A 7,552-nucleotide genomic window follows, 5' to 3' on the forward strand; every position below is an offset into this window, starting at 1 on the left:
AAGAAGCTGCTTTCATGCTATTGACTCTGTCCTAGATCCTGATCCCGCCAACAGCTCTTCTGTGGAGGGCTTCTGTGCATTGGCCTTTGCGGGATCAGGGCTTTGGTGAATGAATCCTGGAGCGGAAGCACGTGGCGAGGCCTCGCTCCTGACATTGGCATGGTTACATGTCAAACCAGGTTTCCATAGGAGGTGTTCCAGGCTTAAGTAAGAGAGAAAAGGATTCTTTGAACAACAGAAATCTTGTAGAGGTTTGTAGACAGCTGAAAACTGTGATCCTCGTGATTTAAAAAAAAAAATTCCTGTGTTACTAATGAATACATGGGAAATTGTTAAAATTGGAGGAACTTTACCACTGGTGCTGTTTATTTGTTCGGCCTTTCAATTAGAGTTGGGTTCAAGACAGGTGATGGCCACGAAGTTTTAGAATTTGTTTGGGGAGAGGTATTGGAAACCATTACGGCCACATCTTTGCGATCTGGTGTAGTTCCAGCTCTTCGGAGGGCTCCCATTGACTCCTAGGTACCAAGCACTAGTTGTGATGCTTAGGTGTTTTGGAGCAGGAAGACCTTATCTGCAAGCTCTCTGAAGCAGGGATCTGTCTGCAAACTCCAAAGCCCAGTGTCAACGTGCTCCAGGGCTTCTACTCTGAGTTTTTGAGTTGGCCTCTCACACAGACACACACAGACACACATACTCTGAAACTAGCTGTTTCTTTCTACAGGGCTCTGTTGTATTTACACAGCGTGGGTCCTAAACACTCATTTAAAATACCCATCACCAACCACTTGATCTTTTCCTTCCCTTCGTATTGTCACGTGTTGTCACGTGTTTGTTTGTGGGTTGGTTTGCTGTCTGTGTCGCTTGATTCTTTATGTTTACTGTTCTCTGTGTGCAGTATTCATCAAAGTATGAACCGACAGCCCAGAGAAATTGTGTAAGCCTGAGCGAATGGCTTTTACTCTCCTTTCCAGTATCAGACAATATTCATGATATTTGTGAGGAGTGTGTGACTATTTCTAGTCTCAGAGGGGTAGCCGTGTTAGTCTGGATCCCTGATGATGCCATAGCGCGTCTGGTTGCTGAGCTCTGACTTTATCCTCACACACAATTATTTCAAATTTGGTGACAATATAAATCTCCAGATCAGTGGCACCGCTATGGGCACCGGCATGGCCCCACAATATACCAACATTTTTATGGCTGACCTGGAACAACGCTTCCTCAGCTCTCGTCCACTCACTCCCCTTCTCTACCTACGCTACATCGATGACATCTTCATCATCTGGATCCATGGGAAGGAAACCCAGGAAGAATTTCACCATGATTTCAACAGCTTCCACCCTACCATCAGCCTCAGCCTGGACCAATCTACACGGGAGGTCCACTTCCTAGACACCACGGTGCAAATAAGTAATGGTCACGTTAACACCACCCTATACCAGAAACCCACCGACCGCTATGCCTACCTTTATGCCTCCAGCTTCCATCCCGGGCACACCACACGATCCATTGTCTACAGCCAAGCACTGAGGTACAACCGCATCTGCTCCAACTCCTCAGACAGAGACCAACACCTACAAGATCTTCACCAAGCATTCTCAAAACTACGATACCCACACGAGGAAATAAGGAAACAGATCAGCAGAGCCAGACGTGTACCCAGAAGCCTCCTACTGCAAGAGAAGCTCAAGAAAGAAACCAACAGAACCCCACTGGCCATCACATACAGTCCCCAGATAAAACCCCTCCAATGCATCATCAGGGATCTACAACTCATCCTGGACAATGATCCCTCACTTTCACAGGCCTTGGGTGGCAGGCCAGTCCTCGCCCATAGACAACCTGCCAACCTTAAGCATATTCTCACCAGTAACTGCACCGCACTACAGTAACTAACTCAGAAACCAATCCATGCAACAAACCTCGATGCCAACTCTGCCCACATATCTACACCAGCGACATCATCACAGGACCTAACCAGATCAGCCACAACATCACCGGTTCATTCACCTGCACATCCACCAATGTAATATACGCCATCATATGCCAGCAATACCCCTCTGCTATGTACATCGGCCAAACCGGACAGTCTCTAAGGAAAAGGATAAATGGACACAAATCAGATATTAGGAATGGCAATATACAAAAACCTGTAGGAGAACACTTCAGCCTCCCTGGACACACAATAGCAGATTTAAAGGTGGCCATCCTACAGCAAAAAAACTTCAGGACCAGACTTCAAAGAGAAACTGCTGAGCTTCAGTTCATCTGCAAATTTGGCACCATCAGCTCAGGATTAAACAAAGACTGTGAATGGCTTGCCAACTACAAAAGCAGTTTCTCCTCCCTTGGTGTTCACACCTCAGCTGCTAGAAGAGGGCCTCATCCTCCCTGATTGAACTAACCTCCTTATCTCTAGCTTGCTTCTTGCTTGCATATATATACACCTGCCCCTGGAAATTTCCACTACTTGCATCCGACGAAGTGGGTATTCACCCACGAAAGCTCATGCTCCAATACGTCTGTTAGTCTATAAGGTGCCACAGGACTCTTTGCCACTTTGAGTATTTCTAGTGGACTTGTAGCTCTGTTTAGCATCTTAAAGCTGAGCGTGTGCGCAGATAATACGCCTGCAAGAGGGATAGTTTTGTGAACTGAAAAAGCCCAGAGCATGCTCGTGTTTTGGCAGTTGCTTCATTTTTTCAGAGCCGCTTTTCTTAAAGCTGTAGTGGTCTCTGGTAGGAGTAGGTTATTAAACTGGGCCTCTGGTGCATCATTTTTATGCTTTTACTTAATGGCCATGACTTTGTTTTAATTACGTAGCAGTTTTCAGTAGGCCACATTTTGGTGTGTTTACTAGCTTGAGTTGTTAGAAAGGATGATAAAATACATGTGAACAGGGTGGGCAGGTGGGCAGGCCTTCAAGGGGCAGCCCTTCCTGTTATCTGGGAGGGTGAGAGGGGCTGGGAGCCAGGACTCCTGGGTTCTATCCCTGGCTCTGGGAGGGGACCAGCCAGATGGCCTCATCTCGTCCGGAGCAAGTGGAAAGAGCCATGGGGAGCTGCCACAAGATGATGTCCTGCCTGCAAGAACAAAATAAGTCTGAGCATCACAGACAGATGTTGGGTCCAGCTGTTAGCAGAGGCCAGCTGTTATCCAATCTGTGCACTGTTACACCTGGGCAAATACAGAACAACTCCACTGGTGCAGTAGCATCGCTCTGGATTCACACCAGGATCACTGAGACCAGAATCCAGCCCTGACTCCATTGATGGTACCAGGGTCGCTCTGGATTCGCACCGGGGTCACTGAGATCAGAATTGACTCTGGCTCCATTGATGTCAGTGGGGTAATTCAGACTCACACCCAGGTTACTGAGATCAGACTCTGGCCCTTTATGTTATTCCTCACAAACGGAAAAGTTCTGTGGCACCGTCAGGTCTGGAAGATCTTCTACTAGACAGACTGATTCCTTCCCTGCATTGCAAGTATGGGTCTAACCTTCCCCCTGCTGTTCTGAAATCCAAGGCGCATCAGCTCGAGGAAGCAGCGTCAGGTCTGTAATGTAAACGTTTTCAATAGAAAAGTCCTCATGTAACCACAGAACAAAGGAGGGCCCTGATTCCCCGCTGTGTTGCTAATTTAACATGGAGGTGACTCTCCGTGTCACCAGCTCTCGTGGGAGATTTTAGCCTTGACGACTGGAGAATGTGATTTTTTTTTTTTAGACCCATCCCTCCCTGCCTTCGACTGCCTTCCCCGCTCCACAGGGGTTTGGGGTACGGGTGGGGCAGGGAGCAGCTCCGTGCCTGAGGTGGGGATGGAAATGGGTGTGGGGCTGAACTGACGTAGGGGAGGGTCAGATGCAAGGGCTGGTGCCGGCAATGAACTGATGTGGCAGCTTAACAAACTCTGCAGTTACCCATAGGCCAATGAACCGGCTGATGGAGCCACTGGCATCTTCCGGCATAACCGCAGCCCAGCTCCGCCCTGCCCATCGCCCCAGGGGGAGGGAACGTGCTGACACTCTACTGACGGGTCTTACATCCCAGCAAGAAAGGAATAAAATAGGAATGGTGGGGGGAAGGGGGTAAACGGGGTGGGCACACAGAGCCCCTGGCATGGATGGCAGAGGGGGCATACAGATGCCATACCAAGGGGGGAATGGGGGACTCTGGGAAGGCACACCGAGCCCCTGGCATGGGTACTCCTAGGGGAATCCTGTGCCAAAAAAATAAACATTCTGCACACAATATTTTACAATTCTGCATATTTTCTCTCTCAGCGTAACACAGTATAACCTGCCCGTTCAAATAACTTTGATAATTCATTACAAACGCACCAGTCAGCAAGTCTGTCTGTAACGATCCAGACAACAACAAAGATTCCCCCCGGAGTAGAGAGTTCAGGAAACCCCTGCAACAACCCAGTGCCTGTTTCTCTGTTAGGCTTTTGTTGGGCACCTCAGTCTGGGTGCGTCACACGTGCCAGCTGGGCACATCTGGGGGGGAAACGCTGCCCCTCTGGTCTATTAGTCGACTGTCCTTTTTTTGCCTTGACCCTGTAGGGTTGCCATATAGAGGTTCCCAAATAGATGACACTGCTGGGAGGGGTACAGTTGGGGGATTTGCCGGGTGAGAATTTCACCTGGCCAGGGGCTTTTTTTCGTTTCTTTATTAAAATAAAACAACCAACCTCCCCCGGTCCCCTCAACCTGCCCACCAGGGGCAGAGAAAAGCCTTACCACGAACCGCCTAACTGCGCCCGCTTCCTCCTGCCAGCGATGCTGGAAGCCAGAGCCCGGTGCTGAGTGCAGACAGCAGTGACTGCGCCAGGCGGCTCTTCGGAGGGTCACTCAGCTCCGGGGGACCTGAGGTTTGCACAGGGTGGGCGAGATGTCGCCTTGTAAGGGGCTGGGGAAGTGCAGGGACTGGACCGATTGGCTTTCAGATTCTCACCCCCTGCCCCAGCTTAGCCTCCTCCTGCCCCCGTTTCGCTAGCAGGGGGCAGGACGTTAGAGCTGCTGAGCTCACCGCATCCGCCAGGGCTCCTGGACCCCTCCATGGCCCCACAACCTTCCAGGGAACCCACTTCCCCCTGCCAGGGGCTGTGCGCCCCCATCCATTCACCTCCAGGCCAGAGACTCTAATGTTCTGTGTTCTCCTTAGCGTTTACCTAGCCCTCTGCCTGTGAAAGCCCTGCCCAGATACACTAACCCAGTCAGCGTTAGCGCACACCCAGGGTAGGTGTGTAAGTATTACTACACCACGTACAGATGGGGAAACCGAGGCAGGGAGGTGCAGTAACTTGGTCATGGTCACACAGCGCATCAGTCACACCAGACCTCACTGCTTCTACTCGAGCCTCCCCTCTTGGGGCCAGGCCTGACGGGGCCTGGGCTGACAGACCTTCTCCCATCTCACTCTGTCGGGATCCTGTCTCTTTCCACAGGATCAGCTGGGTTAAAGCCGGGTCAGGTTTCCTTCAGCCCAAGCAGGAGAAGTTGCAAAGCACTGAACAGAGAAACGGGCCGGCAGGAGATTAGCTACAGTCAAAGGAGAAGGGAGAGGCCGGTCAGGCAACATTGCTCCATACTCAGGGTAGTCTGGGTACGGCTACACAGGGGTAAAAGCTCCGTCATCGCGGCTCGGCTGTGGCTGGCCCGGTCACCTGATTCAGCTCCGCGGCGCTCAGGCTGCCGGGCCAAACACGGCCGTGTAGACGTCCGGGCTCGGGCTGGAGCCCAGGTTCTGGGCCCCTCCCCTTCCCCAAGTTCCCAGAGCTCGGGCGCCAGCCGGAGCGTTTCCACAGCAGTTTTTCAGCCCTGGATGCTGAGCCCCGTGACCCTGAGTCGGCTGAGGGGCTTTTAGTCCTGTCCGGTCGTACCCTGCCCGGACCTGAGCCCCAAGGCCAGGCTTGGGGGTTTCTGACTCACTCGTGCTCAGCGGGAAATTCTGCAGAACAGCTTCAGAGTTTCAGTGCATCAAATATGAAAGTGTCTCAGCTCAGCGGTTCCCTGGTGATTTATTTCTCTGAACTCCAACTCGTTTCCCTCGGCCCCCATTCCCGTCTTTCGAGGTGTCTGCACTTCTTGAACTGGGGGCACCGAACTGCATCGTGGGGGAAGAACGGAGGCTTTGGCCGGTGGGAAGGGGGCGGCTGGGGCTTGGCTGGGGCTGCAGGGAGGCCGTTTGGGAGTGGGGGAGAAGCGAGTGAACTGGCTGTTGCTGGTAAAACTCCCAGCTGCCAAAAGAGCTAGTGAGGAAATTATTTTAAAAAATCAACATTTGCTAACACCTGACATGAGATAAGTTCCATGGGGAAGGAGGGACCTGCCTGTCGTGTCACATCTACCGAACCAATGAAAACACCAGGACGGGTCAGAACCTCGGCTGGTGTAAACTGGCATCAGCCCCATGACTCCCATGGGGCAACACCACCCTGCATCAGCTGCAGATCTGGCCCCTTTGAGCCAATGGAGCAATCCCAATGTAGCCCCGCTGGGAAACTGGCCCTATCCCCGTGGGAAGGGAACTGCTCTCTGCAGCGCTGCGCGGACACTGCCTGGGCCGCCCGAGGTGCTATGAGCACGTTTGTTATTATTTGTAAGGGGATGAATTGTTTTCTTAAGAACATAAGAAAGGCCGTACCGGGTCAGACCAAAGGTCCATCCATCCCAGTATCTGTCTACCAACAGTGGCCAATGCCAGGTGCCCCAGAGGGAGTGAACCTAACAGGCAATGATCAAGTGATCTCTCTCCTGCCATCCATCTCCACCCTCTGACAAACAGCGGCTAGGGACACCATTCTTTACCCAGCATGGCTAATAGCCATTTATGGACTTAACCACCATGAATTTATCCAGTTCTCTTTTAAACCCTGTTATAGTCCTAGCCTTCACAACCTCCTCAGGTAAGGAGTTCACAAGTTGACTGTGTGCTGCGTGAAGAAGAACTTCCTTTTATTTGTTTTAAACCTGCTGCCTATTAATTTCATTTGCTGACCCCTAGTTCTTGTATTATGGGAATAAGTAAATAACTTTTCCTTATCCACTTTCTCCACATCACTCATGATTTTATACACCTCTCTCATATCCCCCCTTAGTCTCCTCTTTTCCAAGCTGAAGAGTCCTAGCCCCTGTAATCTCTCCTCATAATCCCCTTTCCAAACCTCTAATCATTTTAGTTGCCCTTTTCTGAACCTTTTCTAGTGCTAGAATATCTTTTTTGAGGTGAGACCACATCTGTACACAGTATTCGAGATGTGGGCGTACCATCGATTTATATAAGGGCAATAATATATTCTCAGTCTTATTTTCTATCCCCTTTTAAATGATTCCTAACATCCTGTTTGCTTTTTTGACCGCCTCTGCACACTGCGTGGACATCTTCAGAGAACTATCCACGATGACTCCAAGATCTTTTTCCTGACTTCTTGTAGCTAAATTAGCCCCCATCATGTTGTATGTATAGTTGGGGTTATTTTTTCCAATGTGCATTACTTTATATTTATCCACATTAAATTTCATTTGCCATTTTGTTGCCCAATC

The sequence above is a fragment of the Mauremys mutica genome, chromosome 12 (genome assembly GCF_020497125.1).
Source record: "Mauremys mutica isolate MM-2020 ecotype Southern chromosome 12, ASM2049712v1, whole genome shotgun sequence".
NCBI lineage: Eukaryota > Metazoa > Chordata > Testudines > Geoemydidae > Mauremys > Mauremys mutica.